The 14154-nt window shown below is 41.4% G+C and overlaps 1 protein-coding gene across 3 annotated transcripts in view; it reads left to right on the forward strand.

Annotated features, from left to right (window-relative positions):
* Positions 1-13528: 13528 nt before the first annotated feature.
* The window catches only part of HEATR5A (HEAT repeat containing 5A), a 117523-nt gene continuing 116897 nt past the window's right edge, over positions 13529-14154 (forward strand). For 2 of the 3 annotated variants that reach the window (XM_076004128.1, XM_012773449.3), the window contains exon 1: positions 13666-13990. The gene's annotated coding sequence lies outside the window, so the exon portion shown is untranslated. The other variant, XM_012773445.2, reaches the window with a different exon arrangement.

The raw sequence follows: 14154 nt of genomic DNA on the forward strand, positions 1-14154 counted from the left end.
AGCATCTTCACTAGGAGTAAATTCCATCTCAAGAAACCATTTTCTTTGCTCACTCATAGAAGCAGTTCCTCATCCATTTGTTTTATCATGAGATTGCAGCAATTCAGTCACATCTTTCAGGCTCCACTTCTAATTCTAGTTCTGTTGCTATTACTACCACATGTGCAGTTACTTCCTTCACTGAAGTCTTAAATCCCTGAGGGTGATCTCTAAGGGTTGGGATCAAATTCTTCCAAACTCCTATTAATGTTGATATTTTGACACCCTCCCATGAATCACAACTGTTCTTAATGTCATCTAGAATGTTGAGTCTTTTCCAGATTTTCAATTTACTTTGCCCACATCCATCAGAGGAATCACTATCTATGACAGCTATAGTCTTAGGAAACATATGTCTTAAATAATAAGATTTGAAAGTTGAAATTACTCCTTGACCCATGGGCTGCAGAATGGATACTGTGTTAGCAGGCATGAAAACAACATTAATCTTGTACATCTCCATCAGAGCTCTTGGGTAACCAGGTGCATTGTCATGGATCAGTAATATTTTGAAATGAATCTTTCTTTCTGAGCAGTAGGTCTCAAGAGTGGGCTTAAAATATTCAGTAAGCCATGCTGTATACAGATGTGATGTCACCCAGGCTTTGTTGTTTCATTTATGGAGCACATACAGAATAGAGTTAACACAATGCTTAAGGGCTCTGGGATTATCAAAATGGTACATGAACACTATCTTCGACTTAAAGTCACCAGCTGCATTAGCCACTAACAAAAGAATTGGTTTGTCCTTTGAAGCTTTGAAGCAGAGCATTGACTTTTCCTCTCTAGCTATGAAAGATCTAGACATCATCTTCTTCCAATAGAAGGCTATTTTGTCTACATTGAACATCTGTTGTTTAGTGTAGCCACCTATATCAATGATTTTAGCTAGATCTTCTGGATAATTTGCTGTAGCTTCTACATCAGCACTTGCTGCCTCACCTTGCACTTTATGTTATGGAGGTGGCTTCTTTCCTTAAACCTCATGAATCAACCTCTGTTAGCTTCCAATTTTTCTTCTGCAGCTTCCTCACCTCTCCCAGCCTTCACAGAATGGAAGAGAGTTAGGGCCTTTCTTTGGATTAGGCTTTGGCCTAAGGGGATGTTGTGGCTGGTTTGATCTTCTATCCAGACCACTTAAACTTTCTCCATATGAGTAACATATTGTTTTGCTTTTTTATTAATTGTGTCTTCATCAGAGTAGAACTTTTCTTTGCATTAACAAGTTGGCTGTTTGACCCAAGAGACTTAGCTTTCAGGCTATCTTGGCTTTTTTTTTTTTTTTTTTTTAGTCAGAGTCTCGCTCTGTTGCCCAGGCTAGAGTGACATGGCATCAACCTAGCTCACAGCAACCTCAAACTCCTGGGCTACTCCTGGGCTCAAGCAATCCTACTGCCTCAGCCACCCAAGAAGCTGCGACTACAGGCATGCGCCACCATGCCCGGCTAATTTTTTCTATATATATTAGTTGGCCAATTAATTTCTTTCTATTTTTATAGTAGAGACGGGGTCTCGCTCTTGCTCAGGCTGGTTTTGAACTCCTGACCTCGAGCAATCCGCTCGCCTCAGCCTCCCAGAGTGCTAGGATTACAGGCGTAAGCCACCGCGCCCGGCCCTCATTAAGTTTAATCATTTGTAATTTTTGAATTTAAAATGAGAGATGTGTGACTCTTCCTTTCACTTGAACACTTAGAGGCCATTGTAGGATTATTAATTGGCATAATTTCAATATTGTTGAGTATCAGGGAATAGGGAGGCCTGAGAAGAGGGACAGAGACTGAGGAATGAGCTGTTCAATAGAGCAGTCAGAACACACACAACATTTATCAATTAAGTTTGTTGTCTTATATGGGCACAGTGTGTGGCACTTCAAAACAATTACAATAGTAACATCGAGATCACTGAAAACAGATGACCATAACAGATGAAAAAGTTGCCACAATCCTTCAATTTGTTAAAAAAAATGCAATGTCTGGGAAGGACAATAAAATGAAGTGCCACTTCTAGAAGTGGAATTTTGGGGTCATATGGTAACTCTGTGTTTAACTTTTTTTTATGTGTGTGTGTTTAACTTTTGTTTTTTAATTTTTTAATTTTGCATATTACAGGGGTACAAATGTTTAGGTTACGTATATTGCCTTTGCCCCACCCGAGTCAGAGCTTCTAGCATGTCCATCCCCCAGAATATGTTTAACTTTTTGAGAAACTGCCAAACTGTTTTCCAAAACAGCTGCATCATTTTACATTTTTGCCAGCAGTGCATGAGAGTTCCAATTTCTCTACTTCCTCATCAAAACCTGTTGTTTTCCATTTTTTAAAATTATAGTCATCCTAGTGGGTGTGAAGTGGTATTTTATTGCGGTTTTACTTTACATATCCTTAATGACTAACAATGTTGAATGTATTTTCATGTGCTTATTGCCCATTTGTGTATATTCTTTGGAGAAATGTTCATTCAAATTGTTTGCCTGTTTTTAAAGTGCATTTATCATTGATCGTAAGAGTTCTTTCTTTATTCTAGATACTAAACTCTTATCAGATAAATGATGTGCAAATATTTTCCTCTATTTTATGGGTTATCTACTCATTTTTTTGATAATGTCCTTTGAATCACAAGTTTTTAATTTGGATGAAGTCCAATTTATCTATTTTTTTTCCTTTAGTTGCTTTTGCTTTAGGTGTCATATCTAAGAACTCAACATATTTATTAATAACTTTCCTTTTCACTCTCAAAAGTATCCCAGTAGACAATCAGTTATATCCCTCCTAATAAACCTCTAATTCCAGCTCAAGGAAGCAGGGATAGGCAATTAGAGGCCCCTGGGCAGGTGGATGAGTACATACTGACTTATTTTATCCATATCTCATCCCAGCCAATGCCATCATTTGGCTTCACCCTAAAGGAAATTGCCAGTAATTTTAGTTGCCATTTTGTACACGTACTCAACAAGTTTGTGTCGAGCATATACTATGTGTAAAGTACCTTTCCAAAGGGGAAAAAATTGTACCAGGAAATTACAAAGAGAAAACTTTTAAAAATGCTTCCCCCTTTTCTTTTTGTAAAAGCTGTATAACAATTTTAAGTATTGAAAAGATAAAAAAGCTCATAATCTCATTGTTCAAATACAATGACTTCATTTTTTTTGTTCCTTTATAATCTTTGATCTTTTTTTTTTTTTTTTTGAGACAGAGTCTCACTCTGTTGCCTGGGCTAGAGTGCTGTGGTGTCAGCCTAGCTCACAGCAACCTCAAACTCCTGGGCTCAGGCGATCCTCCTGCCTCAGCCTCCCAAGTAGCTGGGACTACCAGCATGCGCCACTACGCCCAGCTAATTTTTTCTATATATTTTTAGTTGGTCAATTAATTTCTTTCTATTTTAAGTAGAGATGGGGTCTTGCTCTTGCTCAGGCTGGTTTCTAACTCCTGACCTTGAGCGATCCACCTGCCTCGGCCTCCCAGAGTGTTAGGATTACAGGCGTGAGCCATCATGCCCGGCCTATAATCTTTGATTTTAACACACATTTTAACATAGTTCAATTAGCATAAAGAAATTTATATTTTGCTTTTTAAAAATTTAACATTTTATTATATGTATTTAAGAAAATGTCTTTCTTGATTTTGGTTTCATAGAGTATAAAGGAGACGAAGCAGACAAAAGGAGGAAAGTGTAAGTCAATAAAATATTATTAAGATAAGCAAATATGGTCTATAAGTAGATTTGGGCTCTGGTCTGTGAATGCCTGTAGGTTGGCAAATTGAATTCGAGAGTATATAATTCTATTCCATATTATTAACATTTTTCTTTTTCTTCCTGACTCAGGCTTCAATGATTACCTTAACCATATTACAAGGGTAATTTAATTTGTAGCTATTGTTCATACTGGTCAGTTAAATTTATTTGCATCTGGATAAGGTTCTCTCCTTTAAGTTTATAGCTAAACAAGAAGTTTGACATTTGAAGTAATTTTTATTAGGATTTGCTTCAAGAATAATGAGTCCCAAAGCAGTTAATAGTAGATCTATATTTCTAAACACAGTAACTGATAAGAATTCCCACAGGTACTTTTTATAATTGTATAGTTTCCCCTCACACATGATAATTCAGCAAGAATACTCAATTATGTAGAGTTTTTCCCTTTTGCTGGGTAAGTTCAATTTCTTGAGCTAAACAAATAATCTCAAATTATGAATTTTATTACAAATTATGTGGGTCTCCATGTTGTCATGTGATGATCATTCTAAAATATTTGATTTTTAAGTGGATGATCATCCATTGTCAGTTTTCACATTCAAATATATCTCCAATTGGTGAATAAGATTTCTGTGGGATGCCTTGTATGCTACTTTTTTAAAGAATAAAACAGCCCTAAATGAAATCACTAACTTATTTTCTTAAGTTATTTGTCTACATGTAAACAGTTGCCTTGCCTAAAGAGCGTGCTACAGCAGAAGTGAGGGTTTATGTAATATTTAGTTAACATAGCCCTCCTCCCCATTTCTAGCTCTGGCTTGACCTATCCCATTCTTTGGGTCTTGGTTCATGTTTAGAACTAGGCTGGTAATGTCATTAACTTTTGCTCCTTCACCTTGATAGATTAACTTTGTGATTAATTTGGCTTATGATGGTATTTCCTGTGGTTCCCATCAGGGACTTTTTGGCAAGGAAAAATTGACAAGCAGACCAAACACTCTCTTCTAATTCTTTCAGCCCCACTTGTATTGATTCCCCACAGATACCTCCTTCCCACTACTTAGTGTCTGCCCTGGATCCCATTATCCCTGGCTGTCTCTGGCCACCGCAGGTGTGTTGCTGTCTCATCTTTCCCTTCTCCCTGGAACCTTTCTGTCCTGCTGTTCACTCTTTCAGGGTCACATCTTCCCTGCCTTTCAAGGTGAAAACTGTATTCAAGAAACAAGCCAGAGGCAATCTCCAGGGTCTTCTCTCCCACCTCAGGTTATAATATCTTAACATTGACTTCCTGAAATTTCTGTTCCTGTCTTTTTAAATGAAAACCAGAGGAATGATTCTAACCAGGAGATTTTAAAGCCAGATATGGGGGGAAAGGGTAATCATAACAGGCTACAGAATCATTTTAAGTACTTTTCAACCCTTGCCAAGTACACTTACCTACCATAGGAGATAATAGGTTTTTCCCCCAGTGATGATGATCATAGTAACTTTCCCTTCCCCTTAGACCCATATGATTGGGCGCTAGCAACATTATACACAGAAACTGATGTTTATGTGGCCAATGATGATGAAATTACTATGAATACAAATTTGATATGCCACATGCATGTAATGTTGCATAGACAGGTGAATAACAGTTCAAAGAAAACCAAATAAATGAAAATAATTGTCATGTGTAAGTAGTAGGATTATGTTTTAGTTTCCTTGAGTTTAAAAAAAATGTATTTTCAAGTTGATGTTAATATTTTAAAATAACAAGGGTGTTATTAGTTTAACACATTGTAATAGAGTTTTGAATATATATACTATGATCATATGAAAAAAATATCTGACAAGATTTAGAAGGCCTGGTGTTAAAATCTCACTTCTAAAATCTTGTTCCAAACACGAACAAACTAGTTAGTTATTCTGGGCCCTGGTTTATATTTCTTAAAAATAATAGCTGCTCTATTTACTTTGAAGAGAGTTATAAGGGTAACAATAGAATATTGGAATTTTAAAACTGGAGATCTTAGAGAGCCCTAACACAACACATTAATTTTCCATAAGAGGAAAATGCAGTCCAAAGAGGTTGCTTATAAAATGGCTTATTTATAAAATATGACAACTATGGAACAAACGATAAAGTTTAGGCACATGTAAAGCACTGTATTTCTTCATCTGATCAGAGAATGAGGATTTGGAAGGGACCTCAAGTGTCCTAGTCAGGTATGAACATAATTGCAGTCATTTCTTGTGTAAAGCAGTATCAAATACATAGTTACAGATTGATCTACCTTTGCTCAGTATTCCTGCTTAGAAGCCCCAGCCTGAGTTTAACCGCTTCCTTCAGGTTAAATGGCCTGCTGTTATTTACTTGCCATCAGAGGTCAAGATCTTGCTGCTATGTTTTAAGCACTTCTTGACTGAATATTTACAGTGGTAGTTTGTCTACTAAGGGAAATCCTACCCATGGTCAAAAGGTCTCATTAGAAATTTAGTGCTACAAAGTGTCACAGATTACAGCAAGCTCAGCAGTATATTGACAATAATGCTTGACAGACCAAAAAGTGGAAAGCTGTATCACAATGGGCCAGTGGATCTTTTGTTAGAGTGGGGTATCAGTGTCATTTCAGGCTTTCGATCACATGGAAATCAACAGACTGGAAGCTGTGCCCAACCTATGAATTTTGTGACATGAGTGTGCCATATGTACACTCCAGTCTCCTCAATGGTTCTGTTAACATTAAGCAACCTGGCACAACTAGAGTGGGTTACTAGTAACAAACTTCCAGAGGTGCATTTTCTAAAGTCTGCTCCGGGAATATTAGTTCTAAAAGCTGTTAGTTTGCATTCCTTTAAAAAGAAAAAAAGATATATTTCATTGGCAAATAGTTTGGGAAACAGTGCATTAATGCAGCCAACTAATATGCATAACATCTCTAAGAAATGGCTATATTAATCTATAGTGTTTCCCAACTTTGTTTAAGTATAGCTTTTAAAAGAACTTCTATTAACCTCTTGAGGGGTATAATCCAGAAGAAGCCCTAGAGTTCCATGGGTACACTAGAATTGCATTGTTTGAGCAATATTGTTCTACCATCATTGAATTTTGTAATCACAGGGGTAGAAGTAATCTTAAAGGTAATCTATTATTTTCAGTTTCCCAAATGTATGCTGGTTGGAACATAAAATCATTGCATCAGATATGTTTGAACAATAAATTAAAACAAGATATCACATAGTATGTTAAATGGCTGACTTTCTGATTTTTAAATACACCATTAAATACCACCAGTTCTACTTCTGAGAATGTTTCATTTATTGATGGGAAAATTATTCTGTTATAGAAAGCCAAGAAAATGCAGTATAATGCTTTATAGGAATGAGTATAAAATAAAGTATATCAAATTCTTCATTCCTTCAACAAATATCCGGCAGAAAACCTGCCCAATGAGCCTGCAGGACCAGCCGGCCCGCGCCCCGCCCTGTCACATGCCTTGTCACATGCCCCGTCACGTGCCTGGCCGCTGCCAGCCCTGTAAGAGCAGAAGCGCGCCCAGTGGAGCAGTCTGCTCTCAGGGCTCCCGCGCTGGTCGCTCCTTCCTGCCTTCCGGGTTTCCTGTTCCTCCATGTTTCCTTGGGCCTCTCTTCTAGAAGGATCCAGAAGCAACTTCTGTGTTCAGACGCCCAGAGCCAGCTGCAGAGGGCTCCACCGCGGCAGGATCACATTCCTCATGGAGGGACAAAAGCCTTACAAGCTGCTGCTGCAACCCATGGCCTCCAATGAAGACGGGCACCTGGAGGAACCAGGGTGCTCTGCTGCAGACCGTGAAGACCCCGTGGCCACCGCGGATGACCCCACGGAGCCATGCCACCTCTCGAAGCCCATCGCCTACGTGAAGCCATGAGAATGTAGACCCCGTCTTACAGAGAGGCGGCCCGGGCCACCGCAGGGAGAGGCCGCCAGGGGGCTGGGGGAGGCAGGGAGCCCACCGGCAGAGCGAGGCCGCGGCAGTGGGGGAGGGTCAGGCCGCCGCAGGGACCTCGGCTTCCTCCACGAGGGTCCAGCACCCTCGCTGGAACCAAGTCTGCACGCTCAGCGAGACCGCCACGAGGAGCCGGACACGGGGCAGACCCCGTCAGCCTTTTCTCTTGCAGAAGCAGGTACGCTGGCCAGAATGGTGCTGCCGGGCACCCCCAGCGCCCCCCGAACCTGGCCCAAGGTGGCGCAGTTTCAGGAGCCACCCCACGCCCACACCCACGAATACGGAGCAGTCCACCTGCAGCCTGGGTCGGCTGTGTGTCCCTGCATGAATTTCAGACCCGGGGCCGGCTCAGCTTTGCGCTTCATACAAGCCTCCTTTGGCACCTTACGTGTCAGGGTCCCCCGTGTTCTTCACCCACATTGCACACTGACCTCTGTCACCAGCTGCCAGCACTCCCCACCTTTCTTTCTCCGATCTAGGCATTTAATAAATACTGCTTTCCCCAGCCCCAAGCTCTAGCCTCATTTCTTCCCTTGCTCCTCCCATGCACCCCAGCCAGAGCCTCTACCTTGAACTGTCAACACCCCCTCTCGGGATCCTGGTAAGAGTCTCCCATGTCTGCCCCTCTAGTTTTTTTTTTACATGCTTTGTATGTTTTATCAAAGATAACGCGCCTGTTTAGTTGGGTTGGGGCTTTTAAAAATAAGCCAGCAGTTTCTCCTGGGCCTTCCCTGGGCTCATGTGTTTTCACTCCCTAGATGTAACTGGTTCAGGTTGTTGTCACAGACACCAAACATTTTAGAAAAGAGGGAACAATAACTTTCGAAAAAAGAAAAAGTTTGACGCACCCAAGGAGATGAAACTAATAGCACGTTCAGGAAGACTTCAAGAGTAGGTTTAATATCCTCAGAGAGATACGGGATGATGTCATATCCCTGAAATGACAGCATGTGCTGACCTACAATGCCAGTTAGAGGTACTTGATGAGAAACAGAGCTGCTGGAATATGAGATTACGTTGATGGCTTGAATCCCAAAACAGGACTGAGGAACCAATCCGTGAACTAGACGTTTGGGCAGAGTGAGCCCCAGGACACGGCAAGAGAGAGATGGATGGTGACAGTCAGCCACACTGAAGGATCTGGAAGCCGGGCTGTCCAACACAGGGGCTCTCCCCAGAAGAACAGAAGATTCGGACAAGAGCAATATATGCAAAGAAATAATGACTATAATGATTTCCCACGACGGAAGAAAGACACCAATCCTGACCTTAGCCAGAATACAAGAACATAACACACATCTGGAAGTATGAATTACGGCGGCGAACAGAAAGTTCCAGAAGCTGCCCGAGAGGTGAATTAGGTGGACATCAGACTTTGTCTGCCTGGCGGCATCAGTGACCAAGAGACACAATGGTACATGTCTTCAAAGCTTTGAGGGGAATTAATTTGCAATCTATCGAAGCCATGTTCCCCGGGAGAACAAGGCCACGCAAAGGGAGGCGGGGAAGGGCCTGGAGAAGAAGAACCGGATCCCAATCAAACTGGACCTGAAAGTGAGCTTACCCTGAACTTGGAGTACAGGAAGCTACAATGCACAGAGTTGTTAACCCCTTCCTGGCCAAGGCAGCCAGAGTACAGCCTCTGCCTGCAGGGACAGCTCGGATGTTTCCAAGCCAGGAGAAAACAAGCAAAACCTGGGAGGAAAACGTGGAATGTAAGAAGAACCAGTAAGCAAGGAAGTTCAGAAGCTATATTATTAGTTAAGTCTAAATAACGCATTTTCTGGAAGGAAGGTGTGTAACTTGGGGTTGAAAATTCCAGAAGACTGACATAGGCATTTACGGGGTCAGGGGAGTTCAGAAGGAGCTAGACAGGACTAAAGTTCTTGTCTGGTTCCTGGAGATGACACAGATGTTGAATATGGGAGAACAATGAGGCCCTAGAAAAGATTTTTGAAGCTGAAATGTGGGTGCCCATTGGGAACCACGAAATACATTGAAATAGAATATAGAATTTGGAACAGATCTAGGAAAAAGTGGATCAAAGAAAATTGGATGAGTCCAACAAAAGGCATAACGGAGGGTTAATAGAAACAAACAGAAAGCGTGACATTTAAGGTGCTAAATAAGGAATCAGTAATTTGATAGCAGCCTGGACTTCCCTGTGGCTTCAATGGGAAATATTTTAAATGATCTGCCGTTAGGGTGTTTGTGTGCTATCGGTTTCTCAGAGATGTTTGGTCAAGTCAAGGCAGTTCCCAGCTTTTCAGTTTGGTAAAAGGTGTATTATGAATTGCATTTTGTATTTTATTAAATAGGCTTTGGCCCCACTGATTTTTGACTCATTTGTAAGAGAAAATGTCTAAGAAAAATGAAAAGAATGTTTCCCATGTAAGATTTCCTTTTTTTGTTGTGTATTCAACTATCTTCTTAAATAAACCCTTCCCTTTGGCAAAACAAACAAACAAAATATCTAAAGTGCCTTCCTTATGCCAGACAGTGACACCAGCTTAGTTGTCAAGCTGGAGTAAGTTGAGGGTGGGGGTTAAGATGAATGTGTAACAATTCTAGCTATCATTTGGCAATGAGCAATATGCTAGTTATTTATATTGTATCTCAAATCTTCAGAACACCCCAGGGAAAGAGATACTATTCTCATTTTATGAGTGAGGGAACTGAGCTTCAGAGATATGAAGTGGTTTTCCCTAAGTCAAAGCCTACTAACTGGTGTAATTAGAATTTGAACACAAGTCATCTATTCCAAAGCTATGCTCTTTCTACTAATTATAATACAGCTGCCTCTTTACTGTTACTCAAAATTTCAATTTGAGATTAAACAATGTATAATCGAAGTATAATAGTAGTTGAAAAGTAGGATACATTTCCATTTAATTAAGGTAATGAAACTGGTGTTTTTCAGAGTTCTGTCCTTGTTTTCACTCTTTAATCTGCATCTCTAGTTCTGACCCCTCTCCTAAACTGTAGTCCCACATTTCCCCTGAGAAGCCTTAACTGTCACCTCCAATGTGAAATGTTTAAAATTAAACTCATTATTTTCCCCTCCATACTGACTCCATCTTCTAATTTCACTCTTAGTCACTTAGCTCAAAGTTTGGAGGCATCTTTGAATCTTCTGTAAAACTAGTGGTTGGACTCAATGATACATATTATCCCTTCCAGCTCTAAAATTCTAGTGTTGTTATTTTTGTACAACATACTCAATCAAAATGAATTACTTTCTCTGCTTTGGGCCCACTGAAACTAATTTCCAGAGTTTCTCACTATCTAATAGATCATATCCTACTCATCTATTCTTTTTTTTTTTTTTTTTTTCTTTTTTTTTTTTTTTTTTTTTTTTTTTCAGTCTACAACTACAATGCTTATCATCTATTCTTATGTAGCCTTCAAAGCCCATTTTAAATATCATCTCTTTCTTTAAACCCTTCATGAGCTGCTCAACTAAACTTCATAGTAATTGCCCTCTCCTTCAGGATCCTATAATACTTTTGTACATTTTAGGGTACTTTGCAATCCCCTATATACATACATATAATATGTATCCTATATATTATATTCAAATATATCATATATTAGGTATATATATTTCTCTTTACAGTACCCTATACATACATACACTGTATATATACATTATATAGTGCATGTGTATTATTTACAAAACCCCATGCATACTATATATATGTTAGTACTATATATATGTTATATATGACATATATAACATATATAGTATGTATAGGGTTTTGTAAAGAATTATAACTAATATATATGTATTGTATATGTCTACATATATTAAGTGGGGTAAGGAGAATGCCAAGAGGGATGCTTGGCAAGGGATGTTGGGGTCTGAGCACAGTGAGAAGAGCTTATGGGCTGGACATGAACACGGTATGGGACCAGGGGTAAGGAAATGGATGTGGGGGGGTTGAGGTGGCTAATTTGGGGATTTCAGAACCTTAGTGGGGTAAGGGCAACATCTTCCAAAGGAACAGATGGCAGCTAAGGGTGATTGCTTACATAGAGTAGGGTTGTTCAAATAAGCAAATATCTCAAGGATAATGGGAGCCAGGTTTCTCTCAGAAGGAGAAAGTAGTTACAAATGTGGAAGGGCAGAAACTAGAGTGAACTGTGTGATGATGGATTGAAGGTATTACTGTGAACATATGATTTTTCAGTATATATTGTTAAAGAAATATAGCTATAAATGTGTGTAAGTATACATATATAGATAAATATTCCCTAGCTGCATCCACTGAGACAGCCTGGGCTGTGATACCTCAGTAGCAGTGAGCACACTTAGTGCTTCTAAATACCATTCTTACCATTATAAGGAATCAGGTTTGTCGATAAAAGGCTACATCCAAGGCTGGGACAAGATGACCCTGGAACATTGTATTGTTCCAGAAAGTAAGGAAGTGCTCAAAGAATGATGGGGATGTGTCAAAAGGGCACAGAATAATAAGAGGTTAATGTAGAATCTGGATGATGCATATATGGTATATAAAACTCTTTTAATTCTGTACTTTTAAAATATTTAAAGAATTTAAAACGCACACACAAAAACACAGAAGTTAGAATTAATGAGGCTTTTACTGACCAAACTTGGGACAATTTGAGTATCAAAATAAATAATGCTAGAAACAGATTATAACCCAATTACAAAACAGGAAACTCTGGATCAGTACTAATATAAATACAGTAATTGAAAGTTTAATGAGAAATAAGAAATTTACAAATATCTTGAAGCAAGACAGTTTAAAAGACTCTCTACCATAAAATAGTAATATTTTCCCCCCAAGATAAGGGGGAAAAGAAAGTTTACAGTGGAGAGAAGCCTGGCAGACACCACCTTATTAAAGTAAACATCAGTTTGCTGATGTTTACAAAATTAAAATCGTGCCACCTGATAAGATGCAATGAGAAGTAGACAGCATGACATCTGTGAGAGTCCTGTCAAAGGACTCTGTCCTGTCATACCTAGTCTGAATTATGAATAAATATCAGATATAAAGTGAAGGCCATTCTACAAAAATAACTGGCTAGGAATCTCCAAAAGTGTCAAAGATATGAAAGTCAAGGGAAGACTGAGGAAGTGTTCCAGATTAGAGGCAACTAAGATATGTGACAAGTAAATAACAATACTTCATTCTGAACTGAATCTTTTTACCGTAAAGAATATTATTGGGACAATTGGCAAAACGTTTTGATATTTATATTGTGATTATGTAAAAGATACATAGGGACAATATGGCGTGGTGTCAGCAACTTAAAAGTTCGGGGGGAAAAAGTTCTTTGTATTATACTTGCAAATTTTTGTAAGTTTGAGATTGAATTATTACATTCAAAACGCTGATTACAGTGGGAAAACGCACACGACTCAAGCCAAGAAGCTGTTAGTCTCAGTTCTGCCATCGACTCTGTGTGACCTTGAGCAAGTCACTTTACCTCAGGCTCCACAGTCGAGGCTCCTAAGGGTCCCTTCCACGTGTAGCATTCCACCATCTACACCCACAGCACTGGCCCTGTCTGAATCTCTTCAGGCTCCATCTGTGTCTTTGCCTTCAGATGCCCCAATACTGCAGCCCCGGATTCTGGCCTGCAAGAAAAATAAACAAAAATAGTTGTGGCCTCCTCTAGGGCTGTGGTCTCCTCCATCGCTCCTTCGGCGGTGGAGCAGTCATGCCTGCCAGAGTGGGCGCTCGATGGCTCGGCAGCCGACTGGCGGGGCCTCAGAACCGGCGGCGCGGCGCAGGGCGCGCTCCCAATCGCTAGCTCCCGCGGCGCTCGCTGCTGCTAGCTTTCCGGCCCCGCCCCGCGCGCGCCGCTCCCGCCCCACTCCCTCGCAGTCGCAGTCCCCGGCAAATCCAGTCGCTGCCTTGCTTTGCGGAGCAGCCGCTAACGTGGCAGGACTCTGACGAGCGCTGAGCTGAGGGGCACCCCCGGAGGCAAGCAGTCGGGAATCCCGGGAGAGGGGGTGGCTCCAGGCGCAAGGGGGCGTTGTCCAGGCTGCTTGCCGGCTGGCTGGGACAACTCACCCGGGCCAGCACAGCCAGTTGAGCGGCGGGGGGATTCCCCGGGGTGGTCGCGCCAGCGATGTGGTCGCGAAGGAAGCCAGGACCCTGGGAGCGGGAACGGGTCGAGGGCCTAGGTGTGGTGGCGCAAGGGGCCGGAGCCCGCTGAGGAGGGGCTGACTAAGGCGCGGCGTCGGCTGGTGGTTAGTGCTATCGGCCTTTCCTCCGGTGCTCCGGGAAAGTGTGGCTTCCCCCGAGTACAACAGGTAGGCGTGGACTCTGCCCGCCAGCGGGAGCCCCGGACGCCGGGCGCGCGGGGAAGGTCAGGAGGTTGGCGCCCTCCTAGTCCGCCGGCCGCTCCCCGGACCCGCCCTGCGGCTCCTGCGGCGCCGGGAGTGGTCAGCCGGGAGCGGGGCCCCAACCCCGCCGT

This window comes from Microcebus murinus, chromosome 6, assembly GCF_040939455.1.
Source record: "Microcebus murinus isolate Inina chromosome 6, M.murinus_Inina_mat1.0, whole genome shotgun sequence".
Lineage (NCBI taxonomy): Eukaryota > Metazoa > Chordata > Mammalia > Primates > Cheirogaleidae > Microcebus > Microcebus murinus.